Consider the following 21,428-nt stretch of genomic DNA (forward strand, 5'->3'; position numbering starts at 1 on the left):
ATGAATGTGTACACATTCATGAAGTAATCTTCGTCATAACTAGCAAACTAAACATCATGTACATGTACTGCACAAATAATCAGAAATAAAAACTCATTACTCGCATAAAATGAGATCAAAACGCATTTTAATGGCCAAATGAACCTTAAAATAGGCATTATGAAGGTCCATGGGACGCCCTGCCCGTAGAAGCCTGACGGGCAAGGGGTCCGCTGTGTCCGCAATGAAGGTCTATGGGACGCCCTGCCCGTAGAAAATGACGGGAAAGGGGTACCCTGTACGTAATATAGCGACGGGGAGGGGCCCTGACCGTCCGTCAATATGTGACGGGATGAGAGTGAGAACGTGTTGCCTAAACTCAGAAATGTTGACAATTGATGCTCGAAATGTCCCTTATAGGCCTACGTTTGTTTCCGGTTATTTTTATTTTGAAATTCAGTTCCTGACGGACACCAAAAAAGCCCGATATTATGGAATTAAACCAATAAATAAAAGCAAGGATAATTGTGTGTTATTGGTGAGTAAATAACAGTGTGTTATTTTGAAAAGAATAGCAAATTAGAAGGAAAAAATATTTAAAAATACAGATTTCAGTATCCTGAGGCTCTGAGCCCCATTTCTTTTCCTCACAGACGGCAACAGAAGTCCGAAATTATACGATTTAAAATAAAAGCAATAATTGTGGCTTGATATTGAGTAAGAACATGTTTTTATGAACCACACAGCTTCCGGTCTTCCACGACCCGACCGGAGAAAAAGACGTGCTGCAGCCTGCAGGCACGAAACACGTTACCAGTAGAAATACATTGCTTTTAAAATCGTGCTGTGCAACACGAAAAAAAGGGGCAAATCGTGATGGTGAACACGAATCAATAGATTAAAAATCGTGTTGGTGAATACGAAATTCCGTGAGACTGGGTTGGAATACCGCGCATGCGCATACCGCGGTTATCGCCATGACACGGTATATCGGTCAGCCCTAGACACAATGATTATGTTTTGTATAACTGAAGTATTCTAATGTCATTAAGAGATGGATTTATAGGGAGGCTGTGGCTCAGTGGGTAGTGTGCTGGACATCGAATCAGGGGATAGCAAGTTTGAGTCCCACTGCAGTCAGCATGTCAACACTTCACCTCAAATTGCTCCTGTGGGGATTGTCCACAGTACTGAATGTACAGTATGTAAGACGCTTTGGATAAAAGCGTCTAACAAATGTATGTAATGTAATGTAATTTACTGAAATGTATTGAAAGCAATAAAAAAGTACTATACATATCAGATAGATGACGGGAGACATACTGTTTCTAAATTACCTAAATCAGGGGGTTGAATAATCCAGAACGACCTGGACAGATATATGGGAGGACTGTTGTTGTCATGTTGTTGTCATGATCATAAGCCAGATATGGTAATAATATAATATGGTAATGAGATTTAATTCTAAAACAAGGACACCCCCTCTATTTAAATTACAATTCTTCAAGATTATTTAGAACTGTATAAAGTCATAATTTGTGCTTATAAAATGCTTTTATTTTATTTGTGGAATATTTGGAAATATTAAAGGTTCACTGGGATGAATGGGTATGTAATTTATTTCAGAAACACTTTTTGTTATATTCCATGGAATGCTATTAACATCCCGATAGCAATGAATATATTAAATTCTTTGACAATAAATACATACAAAAATGTAATCTGTGGAAACCGTAGTACTGTAAAAAGCATGACCAATCATTTTAGCCGGCCCGGCCTACCTGCCTGTCAGCCTTCCATCTGTGGATAAGCTTATCTCGTGCCCTCATTGGTCATTTGCACGTTTGTGTGTGTTGGAGGAGGGGCTTTGTAAGGAAGTGGCAGATTTTTTCCGCTGGGCTGAAGTCGAATAGTCCATTTAGCTTAGGAACCTTCGTAACGGAGTGAAATGACCCGGAAGTCCCTCACGGCCCGTCCACACTACAGCGTCGGAAGCGTCGACAACTCCAATCTGCCCATTCACTTTGAATGGGGTGACGTCACGTTGCCTCGCTTTTTCGCCGAACTGAATTGTGGGTAGCAGAGCGGTCCGTCTCCGCCGTCTCCGCCGTCAGAAGTTCAACAATGTTCAACTTCTGACGCCGGAGTAACCAGCGCCAGCCAATCAAATCCCGTTTCGTAAAATCTGACAGCTCAAGCCGTAGCCAATCAAACCGCGTCTAAGCTGGGAGAGATATCCCGCCGTTCATTTCTATATTTCGGTTTTGTATGACCAGACCCTCTTCACCTACCGGGATACAAACCGGAGGAACCAGGCATGGAGGGAGGTGGCAGAGACAGTGGGTGAAACTGGTAGGTTTTCGCCTGTTTGGGGAGTTTATATATATATTGCTCCCATAAAATCCCCGGGGGTTTTTGCTTTGTATGTCGGGGGCGGGAGATTCATGTGATTGGTTGTTGGTCGCATTGCTTGAATAAAATCCCCAAGCTCCAGACACGCCCAGCTCCAAGCTTTTTTTGAAGCTGTAGTGTGGACGCTCCGTCAGTGGCAGCCATGATAAGTGCCGTTCGAATTCTCTAGATCAGGGGTTCCCAACCTTTTTTCCCAAGAGCCCCCCCAAATGACTCCTGTTGGAAGTTGCACCCCCCCAACACACACAAGGGGGGGAGCGCAACAGCGGTAATTAAAGTTTAAATGTCTCAAAACTGCTACAACTACTGTCACAAACTGGATGAATGTGAAGTATTTTGTTAAATGAGGATGAAAGCGTAAATTAAGGAGCACTATTGGAGTGACTTTGATGGTTATTGGACTCAGGATTAATTAATTTGGATTCCTGCTGTATGAAGAAATTAAAGGACGGTGCAAGTGGAAACAATTCACAAAGGGATTAAACTGTTTAAAACACATGCTCAAAGTAAGCCGGATTTTGCCGATGTGCTTATGTGGATTCAAAAGTCGTAAATAATCTACAAAATGGAGGAGACCGATCTGATCGGAGCAACTGTGACAAATAATCCAACTGAAACCGGCATGGACAATGACTATGTTTTAAAAATGCGCTTATCCAGTAAAGCCTGGATTGGACACTTTACGGGCAGAAGAAACATTTCTATTAAAGTAAAAATTATACATTTCTGTCTTTTTATGCCTGTATTAGCTACTAACTTGAATTTTCCTTAAAATTAATTAATCAATTATTTTTTATATTTTATTGTAATGTAGAGACAAGGCTTTTTGCAATCATGTATTGCCTTACAATATACAATTATATGTTAAAAAAAAGGGGAGTGATTTGTAAAATATCCATAAAGAAAAATAAATCTGCTTACAGTTCTGTTTCATATGGATGTTGAGAGATGTATCCATAGATCTCCTAATGTTGCTCTCAAAGTGCACCTGATTGATGCTTTTAACTTCGATATTAACCTCTTAAGCCCTGAGCCTGTTTTTCAGGTTTCAGGCTCGAAAATGCCACTAACACAACAAAGACTATATCTTCACTTCTAAAAGGGGTAAATTAATAATATTTTCTCTCAAAGCAAGGTTACATCTGTGAGTTGGATGTAGAAGTGTCAGAATCAATATAGATGTTTTCAGGGCTCTCAAGTTTTGAACAGAGTTTAGAGTGAGATTTTGGCAGCGGCGGGGCTTTGGGTGGGACGGTGGTCTTATCTGATAAATGACACATACATTCATACAAATAAAAACATATTTATTTCATTCTTAGTGAAGGGATGTGTGTGTGTGTGTGTGTGTGTGTGTGTGTGTGTGTGTGTTTTTTTGTTGTTGTAGGTGTTGGTGGCAACCCTCTCCGCGTCGGCATTAGAGTGAGGGAGCACTAGAACAAGTTGAGCTATTTTAGTGAGCCTCCCAAACTGGCTCAAACCGGTCACCTTTAAAAAAAAGGAACCAAGACACTCTATTACTCAAATGCTTTGCTTTTGATTTCAATTGATTATGTGTATGTCATGTGGTGCCAAATATTTCTTACCTTGCACTTGATTGAGGACATACTCCCCCAAAACTCCTCAACATTAAAGGTGGTGGGATCTTGGGGCATGGGGATATCCATCAGCTGATATTCCAGGAACTCCTCACACACCTTGTCCTGTTCCTCCGGCCCATGGAAAGGTAGTAATCTAAAAAGAGCACCATGTGTAAAGAACTGATTAATGTATTCAATCAAAGTATTGAAATCCTGGAAAATGTTGAAACCCTTACCTGTCTATTAGTGCTGGGGGGGAAACGATTATTTCGAAAACGATTAATCGGGCGATTATTTGATCGATTAGTCGACTAATCTAACGATTATTTTTCTGTTGTTCAATTCATAAAAAACGTAATGTAAAAAAAGTAATGTAAACAAGAAAAATATGTTTTCCCTCGTAGCGGGACCTGGAGGTCTCCTTGGCCATTTCGGGCCACGGGACATTGAGTCTGGCCGCAGCGCGTTTACACACGGCCTGCAGGTCCATGCTCAGACCGGGCGAAGCTGGTGTGCTATCGCCCGGGAGAGCAGCACTTGCCTCAGGCTTTGCAGCCTGAGCCGGTGACATGAAGGTGTCCTCTTCCTGTTCATCCGATTCGGACAGGAGGAACGCCAAGGCGTCCTCCTCTTCGTCCTCTTCGTAGTCAAGCCCGAGGACATCCTCCGCGGGTGAGACCATGGTGAGGTCTAACCGGGAGCCCCAGCTTGGTGGAGCGCGGGAAACCGTTCCTGCGTGTCTTGCCGTCACCGGGTCCCGGCCTGCCAGGGCGCGGGATTCCGGTTCTATAGCCATAGCAGATAGTGAGCCCCAGACCGACATGGAGAGGGGCTCACTCTCTGTGGCGGACGCCCCCGTGTCCTGACTGCCGGTCGGCGGGTCCGTGGACATGGGGGGGTCCTGTTCCGACAGGCTAGCTTGTCGAGCTAACCGTCGGCGGAGGCTCTTAACAGTGAAGCGGACGCAATGTCTGCATGAGCCGGGGTTGTCGATAGCGCCTCGGGCGTGTTCCAGCCGAACAGACCTGGTGTGTGTCTGTGCCCGAGATCTTCAACCCGCAGCCGCAGAGTCGAGCCACCGAGTCGAGCCACCGAGTCGAGCCACCGAGTCCCTGACTCCTCTGGTGTGAGGGAGAGGGGCGTCCATCTTGGTCGCCTCGTGGCGTGGAGAGGGCCCGCTCTCGACAGGTGGGACGGGAGAAAAGATAAAACCACCTTGTCCTTAATCCGGAGAAAAGGACAGTGTGGGTATTTTATTCCCGGAGAATACTGACTGGTGTGGCAGTATGCTCCTTAAATCCTTTCTTCCTCCGTGGAGAAAAGAAAAGAGAAAACTTCCTCGCTACCGTGGTGTCGGTAGAGAGGGAGCGAGCTAGCAACAGGTGTGCTGCTAGCTTGAAAATATCGGACCTACCTTACTTTCTCGGGTAAGAGAAGGGCGAGGTCGATTTTAAATACTAACAGCGTTAGTACTACCGTCTTCCTGCGAAGCAGAAGGAGTAGCCGGCGAGCGCCCGTCGACCGAAATGGGTATTTGGGTTCAGTCTGTGGACAGTGAAGCTTGCCAGGCTAGTGTAGAGATGTGCTCTGAAGCGATAAGAGGTGTTTGAATGACGCATGCATTGTGGCGCAAGCTACTTATAGGGGGTGATTTCCCCTGACGCTGACGTCAAGATCACCAGCCAATCAGGATGGGCGTAATGAGATTGATGCTTCTGTTTGCTCCACGATGAGGCGCATCCCATAGTGCGACATCGAACGGAGTGTTATGAATGAGAACCATCAGTTCCATTTGAACTTTTTCACTGTGAAAATCATTGTATTACTTTGAATTATCACTATAGGTATTCATTCCATCCAAATACAACTGTTGTGAAAAAAAAAAAAATAAATAAAAAAACATACTCTGTTATCCTCTTAGGCCCCACGGACCCAATATCGCGTCATTTGCAGGAAACAACGTCTAAGGAACCTTAATATTTAATAAACTATGAATATTTTATATCCATATAACGGGAAAAAACTCATTTAACTGATCCTTTTTAAAAAAAAATCAAAGAAACCACACAATGCTAACAGTGAGCCTCTGAATTAGCCCCGAGCGAAAAATGCTAACCTATTACTGCACCGAAATTCACCCCTAGCTCCCTTATTACTTATCCTAGCTGCACATCCAACACATTGTTTATGACCGTAAAGACACAGAATCTAACGGTGCCCACCTCAACACTGAAAGATACAAACTTGCGACGTTATCAACAAAAACGTACATCAAAACAAGTGGCGCTAGGTACTAACATGCGCTAGGCTAACATAGCTTACCTTCCTCTTTGTCTGGTCTAAACTGGTCTTCAATGGCATTAAAACGATAAAAACGATGATGTAGTTAATCCATATGTTAATATCCAATGTGGCTGTGTCCCCTTTGAAATATTTGATAATCTATAAGCAATAAAACTGCAATTCCGTTATCTGCTGTCCGCTCTGTGCTCCGTGCGCTCTGGGTCCTGCAATTCCTGCTTCCTTACGTAGTAAACAATAAGTAAAGTCTGCTGCGTAATGTACATACGCTGGCTGGCATTCTTTATACTTTACGCAGGACCATATCTCTGGAACCCATTGGTCGATTTGGGTGATTTTAGGGTTGCCAACCGTCCCGTATTAGCCGGGACGTCCCGTATTTGAGCCAAAAGGGGCGTGTCCCGTACGGGACTTTGTTTGTCCCGGACTCCCGTGTAAAGGGAAAAATAAAAAATATGTGTGTTTGTGTGTTTGTGTGCTGTATGCGAAGGGCGTTAGGACCGCTCAGTTGACAGGGCAGGCACAATGCTCGCACGTATGTGTGTGTGTGTGTGTGTATATGTGTGTGTGTGTGTGTGTGTGTGAGATTTTCTCCGGTGAGCCGCGGTCGCGGCATCATTGTTTGTGTGGCATGTCAGCCTGTTCAGTCGTGTGGGAAAATGAGCGCTGCCGGTGGAGGAGGTGATAATGAAAGAGGAGAAGAGAGAGAGGATGTGGTTCTGGGCCCTGGCCCTTCTAAAAAGAAAATACTTGTGTCTTACAACAAACAGTGGGAAGAAAAACACAGTTGGGTAAAGCCCGTGAGTGGAGATCTGTCTCGGGTATTCTGCGTGTGTGTGTGTGTGTGTGTGTGTGTGTGTGTGTGTGTGTGTGTGTGTGTGTGTGTGTGTGTGTGTGTGTGTGTGTGTGTGTGGTGTGTGTGTGTGTGTGTGTGTATGTGTGAGAGTCAGTCAGCTGATTGATGGGAACATCCTGGGAAAATGGTTGGTTGAAGGATAACATTAAGTCTAATAATGATGTACCGTGCATGTTCACATCATGTATACTTTGCATTACTTAATACTATTTTTCAAATATTTATTTTTTAACATTTTGGACAAAATAGCCAATTATACATCGAGGTGCCCAGATGTCCTTAGTGCCCACCTATCCGATTTGAACATGCTGATGTACAATGTGATGTAGTAGCCTAATGCAGGTGTAAGACCATTGTGTTTGTATTGTGTGAAATGCATTTTCTATGCATTTTGAGGGTTTTGGGGGGTTTGACCCCCAAAAACATTTTCGAACCCTAGGGGCTGGCTCCCCCAAAATAATTAAATAACATAACCCTAACCTGACCCTAACCCTAAAACCGAAATAAAGTAACAAAAAAAAGTAACTAAATCCGCCAGAAACCCGAAAATCTTCGCGCGCATGCGCGCAGGGGACACGTGCATGTGTCCCGTTTCTCCATTTCTGGAAGTTGGCAACTGGTGACTGACACCTTTTTCTTAACCATTACATCCAATAGAATCGATGGGCAGTTCCCAAATCCACGTAAATATTACCATTGCGGACGTAATAGAGAAGCAAACGAAGCATATCTGAAAGTACAAGCCTGGACGGCAACATTTATACCCAGTATATTTCCATAAATATGATGATGGATCATCAGTAAAAATGTCTACGTGACACAAAGACATTGGATTAACCTTGAGCTGCGTTTTTATTCCGTTGAACACAACTTTTGATCACAAATCAAAAAAGGTAAGACGTAATTATTGTAATATTTTTGAAACCGGATGTTGTTTACTTTCTCTTTTCTGGCTGATAGCTCCAGGAATTCGGGGTCGTACAGTGATTACATTACATGTGTGGAATCTGTGGAGTCTCAGCTTTAATCGGATATCTTGTTTGTGCAGTTACGATAAGTAATAAGGGCATTTCTACCGTGAGTGCTGTGCAAAAGTCCGTTAGCATTAGTTAGCATTTTTTCGCTCCATGCTAATTCAAAGGCTTGGTATTACTCTTGTGTTTCTTTTAGCTAAAAATGGTTCATATTGTCAGTTAGCTGAGTTTCTTACCGTTAAAAGGGTATGGAACATTAATAGTTTCATAAATATTAAGAAGCCCTGAGACATAGTCTCATAAAAAAACAGTGGGAGGGATCCACTGGGGGGACCCTCGGGCTTAAGAGGTTAAAAAAAAAAAAATCTTCCCGGGGGTGCATGCCCCCGGACCCCCCTTGAGGATGTTAGGTCCACACCCCACTTAAATCATATTCACATGGATAGGATACTAAATACAGTTGCACACATCTTGTGTCCATATCTTTCTGTTTTGGTGGTCATGCCACAACCGTGCATGCACGAGTCATAGTGAGTGTCTGCATTTGGGGGGGGGGGGGGCGCCAGCTAAAATCTTGCCTTGGGCAGCAAATTGGCCAGGGCTGGCACTGGTCGACCGTTCACGGAAACAACCGATTATGACCGAGAACTTATATCATGAGAGTTACGGTGCTTATTAAGCATTTTAAAACGTATGTGGTAAGTTGCCAAAGTGCTTTGTTTTAAACGTTCATCAGTATTATAATCAAAAAGAGAAATATCAATGTTAGTTTTTACTGAAATGATCAAATAAAGTCAACATTTCACAGTGTTTACTGAGCTGTGTGGGGTTTGTTCAACTTTTAAAAGATGTTTGAATGGTGATATACACAGTGGACTAACGTTTATAATAAATACATTTGTATTGTTTTTAAGATATGTTCATACAATCATACGTATTGGGATCATTTGTATTAATGTAGACCGGAGGGAGAGAGTGACGAGCATAATTTTCACTTTCCTTTTTTATTTCAATTCCAACTTTGGTCATGAAGAATATGTTTCTCTGTTGTCCACGTTCATAAAGAATATAAGTCCGTCGTTCTTATTACACATCCATGTTGTAGTCCGCTGTATAGAAAACTGTAGTTTCCATAGTTTCCCCACAGTAGCAGACGCACATTTATGACGTCCGCTGGCGCATCGGAAAGTGAAAGTGCAGTCGGATTCTCTAAAGTACCGCAGTCTCTTCTCCTAAGTCCTTTTCAATTCTCCTATCCACTATCCCTTAACCCCATGATGTTTCACTCAGAGGTCAAGTAATAGACGATAGGGTTGGACGTTAGGAGCTGATTTTTAGATTATCCGACCGCAACCCTGGTTTCTCCAAAATTACCTACCCCACCATTAATGTTATCCACCAATTCATCAAAAACAATGTTGTTGTATATGAAATCCAAATTCGCATTAAGATGTACTCTGATCCTGATGATAATGTAGGTTCCTCAAGCAAAGAATTCATTTTAGCCAAACCATGATTTTGCTTTAAACCTTATTAAACCTTAAACTAACTGATTAACTAACTGATTTTTTTCGGCCACTGGGTGGCAGCAGAGACAATCGTGAATACAACATGAACATATCACCTTTTCATACACACATTAGTTTGCAAAAAGTAGCTCATGTATACATTCAGCAGCTACGAAGCAACATTACCATTACATGGAGTTAGTCCACTGGATGATTGCAAGTAAAATATTTACCCTCTTTCAGCTCGGTTTTTGGTCACCACCATTTGCCGAAATATAGAAATATCTGGCTTTTTAGCTGCTAATAGTTTTACAATGTTAACTAGTATTTTCTAAATGTGTCTGTCTGCTGTTTGGTGCTAGGCAGGTAGTGTACAGTGGTTTTCTAAAGCTTTCCCCTTGAAACAGCGGTAACGTTAACGGCTAATTTGCTAACATTTTAATAGAAGTCTTTATTCAGCTCCATTTGGCCAAGGGGAAAAGGAGATAGGGGCGTCAAATCAGTTGTTTCATTTTGAGGACATAGTGCCACGAACCGACACCAATGGGACCACAAATAATTAAGACCTATGTTTCTATCAGCTGGTTTTGGAGTTCTTCTGCCCTCTAGTGGCCACAAATAGATTTTTGCAGCATTAAGTTTAGGACTAACCATCACCATGGTCACCCTTCAAATAACACTGCGGAAACTCGTGTCCACATTCTCATAATTTGTACTCTGCTGTCACTCTGTATACATCTATAGTTCATGTTATATACTAACCAGACATGAGAGAATTTAACTTTTCAAACCACTTTAAATATACTGTTGACTGCTGCCTGTGCAGGTTTATCACCTTGTTTACGGAGTTGTCTTTATTTATCGCTGGCACATGCATAGGGCCCAGTATGTTCAATAACTAATTTTTCTCTTCCTTTATGATTTAATCAGTCAGTGCTGGCAGGAGCCTAATGGCAAGGCCAGTGATGAGTCAGCCAGGCTGCAGTTTTGGGAGCTGGAGGTGAGAAAACACTGAGGGGAGGAGGTAGGCAGGACACAGAGAGAAAACACAGGCATAAAGTAAGACAAGGACTGAGGGATGCCATTGTGAAAAACATTGAATTTGGAAGCAGGATTGTTTTGCCTCGAGTGGTCGTACATCTTAAGAATTGCTGGAATGAAAAAAGGATTGTTACCTCTTGAGACACCTCGTTAATTGTCCTATTGAAATGTTTAGCATCAGGATGACTACTAGCCTTTGCAATGAGTGGATTTGTTCCATTCATAGATCACATTCCAGTCAGAGGATGCTTTTTCCTTAATCAGAAGTCTGGATTGGACTCGTGTTATCAAGGCAGCTCTACTTGGTTAAGATCACATGAAAATGAAAATGTTTCCATGATACATAACCGTGTTAGAGACATTCCTCCTATCAGCCTGATTGATGATCCAGACTTGTAGCATTCCTTCCATATCCCACCAAATACTATTATGACAGGAGAGCTTTCCATGCCTGTGTTAAGTCCGTGGCCTGAGGTCTCTTTTTTCAAACATTACGGTAAATGTATTGTTAATCATGGACTCATTTAATAGTTGACTGTATTTTCACTGACAGAGGCATCTCGTGACATTGTTTGGGTATGAGACACCACAGTTTAGACAGTGTGGTATTTTCATTCATAACACTCAAGCTATTCCTGTTCCCGCTATTGAACCGAAGAAACCAAACATGTGAGAAGACATCCCTCAGCTGTGAAATGCTTATTTTTGTATTTCATTCTCAGCTAATAGATATACTAACTCAATTGTTAATCGTACACTCAAAATAATGTGGTGCCTTAAAATAACTACAGTATAGATTCATGAGAAATCTTTGTGTTTCTTATTCAAACATTTGATAAAGTCAAGGGATCGTTGCTTAATACGAAAAAATAACGAGGTATTGAATAACATTCAGTGTATTGATATTGTAAATTCTGGCTCACTGTTACGCTATCATTGCTTACTGCAACACTTGAAAAAAACTGAGATTTATAATAGTTTTTTAAAGATTCTATTTACAAAATACATTAAATTATTTGGAATTGCAGCGGTAAATTTAGTTTCTAATTGAAAAAAAGTGTCAATTCAGAACTACCAGCTTGTTTTACATGTTAATATTTCCGAGAGCAGTTAAACATTTAAGGAAATATGTTTTTTTCCCTATCTTTCTCTTTTGATGACAATCTTCTTTCTGAGTATGGAGCTGAAACCAGGACACCATTAGCTTAGCTTAGCATTAAGACAGGAAATTAATGAGAGGGGTCGGGCTCTGTCCTCTAGGCTCACAAACTAACACAATGTATCTCGTGTATTTTATCACACAACCATAACTGTAAAAAAGGTTGTGCTTTTCCTGTTAGTTTTATGTTGTAACGATTTCTTGGTATGGTGAATTCCTGTGGTGTTGCCTGGAAACCTCAAAGTAATGAGAAGACTATATATAGCATATATAGCATGTTATTTGTGAGCTTTTGAGGTGCTGGTAGGTGGATTTTGTCACTTTTGGATAGAGCAATTCTAGTCTATTCTATTTGACGATGCTTTTTGTTTTAATACTAAATTAAGCTAATCTGCTGCTGGCTTTAGATTCATGCCATACATATGATTGTCTTTATAACTTTTGGCAAAAAATGTGAATAGCATACATATTCACACACATACAGTGGAGCAAAAAAGTATTTAGTCAGCCACCAATTGTGCAAGTTCTCCCACTTAAAAAGTGATGTTTGGGGCTGTCGCTGGGCAACATGGACTTTCAACTCCCTCCAAAGATTTTCTATGGGGTTGAGATCTGGAGACTGGCGAGGCCACTCCAGGACCTTGAAATGCTTCTTACGAAGCCACTCCTTCGTTGCCCGGGCGGTGTGTTTGGGATTATTGTCATGCTGAAAGACCCAGCCACGTTTCATCTTCAATGCCCTTGCTGATGAAAGGAGGTTGTCACTCAAAATCTCACGATACATGGCCCCATTCATTCTTTCCTTTACACGGATCAGTCATCCTGGTCCCTTTGCAGAAAAACAGCCCCAAAGCATGATGTTTCCACCCCCATGTTTCACAGTAGGTATGGTGTTCTTTGGATGCAACTCAGCATTCTTTCTCCTCCAAACACGTCTAGTTGAGTTTTTACCAAAAAGTTCTATTTTGGTTTCATCTGACCATATGACATTCTCCCAATCCTCTTCTGGATCATCTAAATGCTCTCTAGCAAACTTCAGACGGGCTTGGACATGTACTGGCTTAAGCAGGGGGACACGTCTGGCACTGCAGGATTTGAGTCCCTGGCGGGGTAGTGTGTTACTGATGGTAGCCTTTGTTACTTTGGTCCCAGCTCTCTTCAGGTCATTGACTAGGTCCCCCTGTGTGGTTCTGGGATTTTTGCTCACCGCTCTTGTGATCATTTTGACCCCACGGGGTGAGATCTTGCGTGGAGCCCCAGATCGAGGGAGATTATCAGTGGTCTTATATGTCTTCCATTTTCTAATAATTGCTCCCACAGTTGATTTATTCACACCAAGCTGCTTACCTATTACAGATTCAGTCTTCCCAGCCTGGTGCAGGTCTACAATTTTGTTTCTGGTGTCCTTTGACAGCTCTTTGGTCTTGGCCATAGTGGAGTTGGAGTGTGACTGTTTGAGGTTGTGGACAGGTGTCTTTTATACTGATAACGAGTTCAAACAGGTGCCATTAATACAGTAAACGAGTGGAGGACAGAGGAGGCTCTTAAAGAAGAAGTTACAGGTCTGTGAGAGCCAGAAATCTTGTTTGTTTGTAGGTGACCAAATACTTATTTTACCGAGGAATTTACCAATTAATTCATTAAAAATCCTACAATGTGATTTCCTGGATTATTTCTCCCCATTCTGTCTCTCATAGTAGAAGTGTACCTAGGATGAAAATTACAGGCCTCTCTCATCTTTTTAAGTGGGAGAACTTGCACAATTGGTGGCTGACTAAATACTCTTTTGCCCCACTGTACATCTATATTCATACACATAGATTTTGGAAATGAAATTAGCTGTTTTCCAGTCATTAGGCTACACTAAAGTAATTTATGTTCTGCAAAAAGTGGTACATATTTTGAGTAATTATATGATATAATATAGAAACATTAATATAAATTATTATAATATGATATAATATAATAACCCAAATTATTAGAGCAATTATTCAAGTTTTAGGGTTTTTGTCCTAAAAGAAAAGGAGGTTGAAAGACGTTCAAACAAAACCATTATGAGGACAGAAGTTCTTGTTATATTCTTCTCACTAGTTCCTATTCTGCAACTTGAGGGTGATGATGGTAAGGTGGTCGGACTGGCAGTTATTATGAGCAAGCACTCAAAAGTGCCCTTCACTAATCTCTGTCCAGTCAGCCACAGTGTTCTCGGGCACCTGCATGAAGTAGGTGTGTGTAATCATATTAATCATATGTTATCTGGCTGGTATCGGTAAGAATTGTTTTTATAGATAAAATGTCAGTGACATGGGAACTCTAATTATGCATTCAAGATATGGGGATAAAATGTCATCATGACATGGACTGACTTTCAAAGAAAAAGTGGATGACACATGAGCTCAGGTGTTGAAGGATGGTACCAAGAAATGAGGGTGAGAGAAAGGATCAGTGTGTGTGATGGAAGGACCCGGGAAACTTCTGACCATTAGGGGGATATAAGTGACATTGATTGTGCTACATCTTTGATATCTAGCTGTTCACATACTTATACATAATTGCAAAGAAAATCCAATTCAACAAATAATGTGGTCTCAGGTTTAGCTTTTAAGACTTTCATTCATTAAGAACTTATTAAACTTACCACATGAGACAACACAACTCATTACCCAATATAGATGTCCTTATTCCAAGAATATAATAGAACTTAGTGTCAATATCTTGAACAGCAGAGTTGGCAGGATGGGTTGTGATTCTAGAAAAACATCTCATCTCTCTGTAGATTGTATGTTGTTGTCACTCCATTACAAAACGTACTAACACAGGTGCATCCCTTTTCAAAAGCTTGAACCCAAAAAGGTTCGTCTCCTTCAGAGGATGAGAAGGCAAGGCTAAACAGATGTGTGTGGGAAGCTTTTCTCAATAAATAAAGTCAAAGATGTATAACTCCATCACCAAGTTTCATGAAACAGTATTGGCCTGACTTTACAAAAGTACATTACAGATTTGTGTAAGGCCATTTTTGACAGGAGGAACCAATCCAGTGACCAAAATCAATGCGCAAATGGCATTGAGAGTACTGTTGGAGCCAAGTTACATATAGCTCAATACATAGAGCATTACATTACATTGCATTTCATTTAGCTGACGCTTTTATCCAAAGCGACTTTCAATAAGTACATTCGACCAGGAAGACACAACCTTGAAGAAAACAGAATCATATAAGTACATCAGGTTTCATAGAGCCAAGCATTTCAAGTGCTACTCAACTGGCTATAGATAAGCCAGTCCTTTATTAGTTCATAAGTGCTCTGTTAGCAGTTCTTTGTTAGTAATTCTATCGCTCGAGGTGGAGTCAAAAGAGATGAGTTTTCAGTCTGCGCCGGAAGATGTGCAGGCTTTATGCTGTCCTGGTGTCAATGGGGAGCTCATTCCACCATTTTGGAGCCGGGATAGCAAACCCACGTGTTTTTGCTGATGGGAACTTGGGTCCCCCTCGCAGCGAGGGTGCAGCGAGTCGTTTGGCTGATGCAGAGCGTAGTGCACGCGCTGGGGTGTACAGTTTAACCATGTCTTGGATGTAGGAAGGGCCAGATCCATTCGCAGCATGGTATGCAAGTACCAGTGTCTTGAAGTGAATTCTAGCAGTTACCGGAAGCCAGTGAAGGGAGCGGAAGAGCGGAGTGGTGTGGGAAAATTTGGGAAGGTTAAAGACCAGACGAGCCGCTGCATTCTGGATGAGCTGCAGAGATCGGATGGCACATGCAGGTAGACCAGCCAGGAGGGAGTTGCAGTAGTCTAGGCGTAAGGTGATGAGAGCCTGGACCAGAAGCTGCGTCGCTTTCTGGGTCAGCTGGGGACGTATCTTCCTGATGTTGTAAAGCGTGTATCTGCAGCAACGGGTTGTAGCAGCGATGTTTGCAGTGAAGGACAGGTTGTTATCTAGGATCACACCCAGATTCCTTGCAGTCTGGGTCGGGGAAACAGAGGTGCTGATGTTGATAGTCAGGTCAAGAGTGGGACAATCTTTTCCCGGAAGTAAAAGCAGTTCAGTCTTGTCAAGGTTGAGCTTGAGGTGATGAGCGGACATCCACTGAGAGATGTCAGCTAGACAAGCAGAGATGCGTGCGACGACCTGGGTCTCTGAGCCGGGAAAGGACAGAATTAATTGGGTGTCGTCAGCGTAGCAGTGGTATGAAAAATCATGCAGGCTAATGACAGATCCGAGCGAGTTTGTGTACAGGGAGAAGAGGAGGGGACCAAGAACAGAGCCCTGAGGGACCCCTGTAGTTAATTGACAAGGGTCGGACTCGGACCCTCTCCAAGTTACCCTGTAGGTACGGTCTTTGAGGTATGAGGTGAGGAGGGAAAGTGCAGAGCCTGAAACTCCAAGTTCTTGAAGAGTGTGAAGGAGGATCTGATGGTTCACCGTGTCAAATGCAGCAGACGGGTCCAAAAGGATGATGACAGAGGAGAGGGATGCTGCTTTGGCAGTGTGCAGTTCCTCAGTGACAGCAATGAGAGCAGTTTCTGTGGAGTGACCTGCCTTGAAACCAGACTGGTGCGGATCCAGAAGGTTGTTCTGATGGAGATAACAGGAGAGTTGTTTAAAGACAGCGCGTTCAAGTGTTTTAGACAGGAGCGGGAGTAGAGAGACAGGCCTGTAGTTTATAACATCAGACGGGTTGAGAGTGGGTTTCTTTAGGAGAGGGTTTACTCTTGCCTCCTTGAGACTGTTTAGAAAGTGACCAGAAGTTAGAGAAGTGTTGATGAAATGGGTGAGAAACGGTAGAATATCAGGAGCGATAGTCTGAAGGAGGTTTGAAGGGATAGGGTCCAGAGGACAGGTGGTAGGGCGGGCAGAGGTAATGAGGGTAAGAACCTCACTTGGCGAGAGAGGGGAAAAGGAGGTTAGTGTGCGGGTGGAAGGAGGGTCTGGTGACCCAGCGGTGAGTAAAGGTGAGTCAGAAAAAGAGCGAATATCATCAACCTTTTTTTCAAAGTGGTTAACAAAGTCGCTTGACAGAAGTGAGGAGGGGGGAGGGGCTTTGGGAGGGTCCAAGAGGGTGGAGAAGATGGAAAATAGTTTCTTGGGATTGGAATAGGAAGATTGGATCTTATCTTGAAAGAAAGTGCTTTTTGCCTGAGAGATCGAAGCAGAGAAAGAGGAGAGGAGAGCCTGATAGGTTAGGAGGTCGTTGCGGTGTTTGGATTTCCACCGTTTCCACTCTGCTGCCCTAAGGACGGTTCTATTAGCACGCAGTGCGTCATTTAGCCAGGGAGCAGGAGGGGACTGACGAGCCTGCCGAAATGTGAGAGGACAGAGAGAGTCCAGAGAGGATGAGAGAGTAGAGAGGAGATTTTCTGCAGCAGAGTTTGGAGGCAGGAGTTGGAACGAGTCAGAGGAAGGGAGGGCTGAGAGCACCGATGAGGCAAAGGTAGAGGGGGAGAGGGAACGGAGGTTATGGAGGTTACGGCGGCAGGTGCAGGATGAGAAGAGATTAGTTTGTTATGTTTGGAAAGGGGTAGAGAGAATGAAATGAAGAAGTGATCAGATGTGTGGAGCGGGTTTACAGAGAGGTTAGAAGTAGTGCAGTTCCTTGAGAATATGAGATCAAGGACATTGCCAGCTTTATGAGTTGGTGGGGACGGAGACAGTGAGAAAGCAAAGGCGGTTAACAGAGAAGTTAGTTCGTCTATCTTCCCTGTCTGGAGGTTGAAGTCTCCGAGAAGTACAGCGGGAGGGCCAGTTTCAGGGATGTGTGAGAGGAGATTATCTAATTCCTCCAAGAAGTCCCCCAAGGCGCCTGGTGGACGGTAGAGAACAACAATGGTTAATTGTATAGGATGGTTACTGTGACGGCATGGAATTCAAAGGTGGAAGGAGTGCAGTTAGGTAGCTTGAAGAGGGAAAATCTCCATTTGGGAGAGAGCAGGAGACCAGTGCCACCTCCTCTGCCAGTGGGTCTGGGTGTATGGGAGAAGGAATATGCTGTGGAGAGAGCTGCTGGGGTGGATGTGTTGAATGGAGTAATCCAGGTCTCACTGAGAGCAAGGAAATCCAGGGTCTGCAGGGAGGCGTAGCCAGAGATGAAGTCAGCCTTAGGAACAGCTGACTGGCAGTTCCACAGGCCAGCTGAAACTAGATGTTGGATCTCAGTGGAGCACGTGGGATAGACGAGAGCAGGCCGGTTATAGCGATTAGGAGATACACGGTGCCAGTGATAATTGCGAGAAGACGAATGAACAGGAATGGAGAAAATACACATGATTATAGCATGAGGGGCTAGAAAGCTAAATAAAATAAAATAAGACACCATGCGGTAATTAGCTCAATCAGAGTAGGATTTGCCTCCACTTTTCCACCCTCGTGACTCCAGCAGGACTCCAATGTCTTTGTCAGTCTTCGGCTGTCTGATGCTGAAGCTGACGCTCCAGGAAAGAGCTACCTAAAATGGACGCCTGATTGCTGAGTTCTCACAGCTGTGGGGCCACACCCCTCTAATTAGTTAACTCTCTACAGCTGATGGGCGACAGCAGAGAGGCCCTGCCTATTGTAATGCAGGCTTGAGTGCCTACTGAGACCTGTGTAACAGGTTCACGTGAGCAGATCTGAGATTTAAAATCTTTCAAAAGCGCCGTTTTAGCTACAATAACTACAGAACAATTATACAGAGTAGAATAAATGAAACAGAGAAGTCTAATTAAACAAGAATATAACTTACAGTGGTTGCTGCGTCAATAGGTATTGTCGTCACCCGGTCTAGATGCACTAATAGGAATAGAGTAATCTAAAGATTATCTGATTGTATTCAACTTGATGTAAGCATGATGTTTCGTGAAAGGCAACACTGTATAATCTGTTAGAACGGTGATGTAAATTATTGTGGCTTTATGAGATTGGGTCATTCAGTTGAAGCTGGCAAGCCGCACTCTTACTGTACAACTTAGACTTTGTATACTCATATAAGAAGAAACTGCACAACTGTTTAATAAAAGTACGTGACGTGTGGATGTAAGTCCTTTTCACACGAGTAAAGACAAGGCAATCGTTCGGACCACCCTGAAATGTTAACCTATGCTTTAAAACCAGTTTAGCCCTGAGCCTGTTTTTCAGGTCTCAGGCTCGAAAATGACATTCCCAGAACAAATGACGATATCTTCCCTTCTAAAAGGGTTAAATTAATCATCTTTTTTCTCAAAGTAATGATAAACCTGTGAGTTGGATGTAGAAAAGTCAGAATCAATATAGATGTTTTTTATTTTAAAGAAAATTCAGATTGAACATAGTAAAAAACTGTAAATTATAGTGACCGTCCAAAAATTATTATTTACTTATAGTGAAAACTACCCTTGGATGATGGTAAGGTAGACTAAAAGCTTTAGAAATCCAAAGTACAACATATAATAAGTACCCTGTATCAAGATTGATGCAAAACAAGTGACATTTTACCTTTTTAGAGAGGTTTATCAAAATAAACTCCACCTCTGAGGTGATTTGGGTGGAAATGGGGGTTTTACCATTTCTCTGGAACCCATTGGTCGATTTTGGTGATTGACATCTCTTTCTGACCGTTAGAGACAATAGAATCGAAGAGGAGTCTCCCCACACACACACAGTCTAAAACAAAAAGGTGTGGGCTTCGCGCACACAGTTTTGCACCAGAGTGAAGCTGTCTCAGGTCTGACTTCTAGAAACGGAAACGCAGGTTTATTGCTTATGGATTATCAGAAATCATTTCAAAGGGACACAGACACATTGGATTAACCTATGGATTAACTTCAGCAGCGTTTTTTTATCGTTTTAATGCCATTGAAGACCACTTTTGGCCAGACTACGACAGGTGAGCCATGCTAGCGTTTTTAGCTACCTAGCGCCATATGTTTTGATGTCTGTTCTTGTTATTATCTCCACGAGTTTGTATAATTGAGTGATAATGAGGGTACCCTTCGATTCTGTGTCACCTCACAATGTGAAATGATGGGTTGGATGTGCAGCAAAGATAAATAATAAGTAGGGCCGGGACTTTAACGCGTTAATTACGATTAATTAATTACACAAAAATTAACGCGTTAAAAAAATTAACGCATTTTAATCGCACTTATTTTTGCACAGCGGAACGTTTCTCACTGGATGAGTTTCAAGCGTACCGATTATACTGGAGCACCAACTAACGTTCATGACTTCAGCATGGGACTTCAAACAACAACAAACCACGGTGATCAATAGTCAAACATGAACGAACAAGCTGATGAGACCGCTTTGGTCGGCCCAGTGGATGGGACATTTTGTTTTAGAAAACGGACGGATGGAAGCGTCGATAAGAGCACGGCTGTGTGCAAATTATGCAAAAAAGAATGTGCATATCACCGCAGCACATCGAGCCTAAAGTATCACCTAAATGCAAAGCATGTAGCAGCTAGCGTGGACGTTAGCCCGACTCCGAGTGCAAGGAACCACACCCTGACCCAACCCACACTCAACCAGATGACTGGTTTCAGGGCCAGGATAAGTAAGTCCACGTCTGAGAAAATAACCAGCTCACTGGATTGTCACTGGGCTCGACATTAAGGACTGCCTGATGGCCCGGGGCCATCTAGTATTTAGCTCGGGCAATGAAGCCTCGCCTGCTGGTGGCCCGATCGGGCAATCTATTATGCCAGTATCATGCAGCTCGCGGATCCAGTAATGAGTGACCCGACAGTAAAACTAAACATATCTACAGTATAACTAGTTTAGGTAGTTTGAGAGGTAATTAAAATAGCTACGTGTGATATTCTAACCTGAAGTGTGTGTTTTGTTCCGCTCACCGCTGCATGTGGTTATGCAGAGCTGCGTGTCGAGTCTCGACTCGTCAGCAGCAGCTGATCTCTCTCTCCCGTCAGATTAGACTTCACTCGCGTTTATGTCCATATCGATCAGATGCAGCTAGTTCTAGCTAATGATAGACTACCTGCTTATTAAAAGACAACTACAGAATAAGTGTCGCTATGCAACTGGATGAGGCCACAAAGTATAGCACAGCATTATGCATTTGTTTACATGCCCACCGGAGCCCCGAGGCATTACCAACAGATCAACGCACAATCAACCCACACAGGACATCTCTTTCTCCACATTACGTGTTAGACATTAGAGTTGACTATTCTTGTCTGTCACATACTCTTCTTGTCTGTCACATAAGTGGCGCAACTGAAGCGGTATTGCTCTAAAGGGAAATTATTTTTGACCGAAGATATTTAGATTTGCCGGCTAACGGGAACTCTGACGTGTGCTTCGCGGATGCGCTCGGCTCCTCTCGACTGCTGCTCGGGTCTGCTCGGTCAGCTTCCGGATGAGGAGGCATTCGTTCGACCAACTTACAGTAGTTATCATTACAAACATTTTTAACAGGGGCCATAATAGTGTAAATAATGTTTGTTTTGGCAGTTATAACTGAATGTAATGTTTTCTACTTTTTTCCATCTGGGAAGGCATTTGCCTTCATCAGATAGAAAGTGTTTTGACCAACAACTTAAGTGTTTCTTATAGCTATGCAGGAAGTGAGCAAACACAAACAAGAACAAACAAACAAGTGAAATGAAGAATACAATTGAAATTGTACAATATAATATTGTGGTGGTTCA

The 21,428-nt window shown here is 42.8% G+C and overlaps 1 long non-coding RNA gene across 1 annotated transcript in view; it reads right to left on the reverse strand.

Moving 5' to 3' along the window:
• Positions 1 to 3,735: 3,735 nt before the first annotated feature.
• The window catches only part of LOC139433293 (uncharacterized), a 49,831-nt gene continuing 32,138 nt past the window's right edge, over positions 3,736 to 21,428 (reverse strand). Inside the window, exons 2-3 of the long non-coding RNA XR_011642829.1 lie at positions 3,975 to 4,122; positions 3,736 to 3,876 (exon numbers count right to left, since the gene is read on the reverse strand). This is a non-coding gene — a long non-coding RNA (uncharacterized lncRNA). The remainder of the gene's footprint in view (positions 3,877 to 3,974; positions 4,123 to 21,428) is intronic.

Source organism: Pseudochaenichthys georgianus, chromosome 3, assembly GCF_902827115.2.
Source record: "Pseudochaenichthys georgianus chromosome 3, fPseGeo1.2, whole genome shotgun sequence".
Lineage (NCBI taxonomy): Eukaryota > Metazoa > Chordata > Actinopteri > Perciformes > Channichthyidae > Pseudochaenichthys > Pseudochaenichthys georgianus.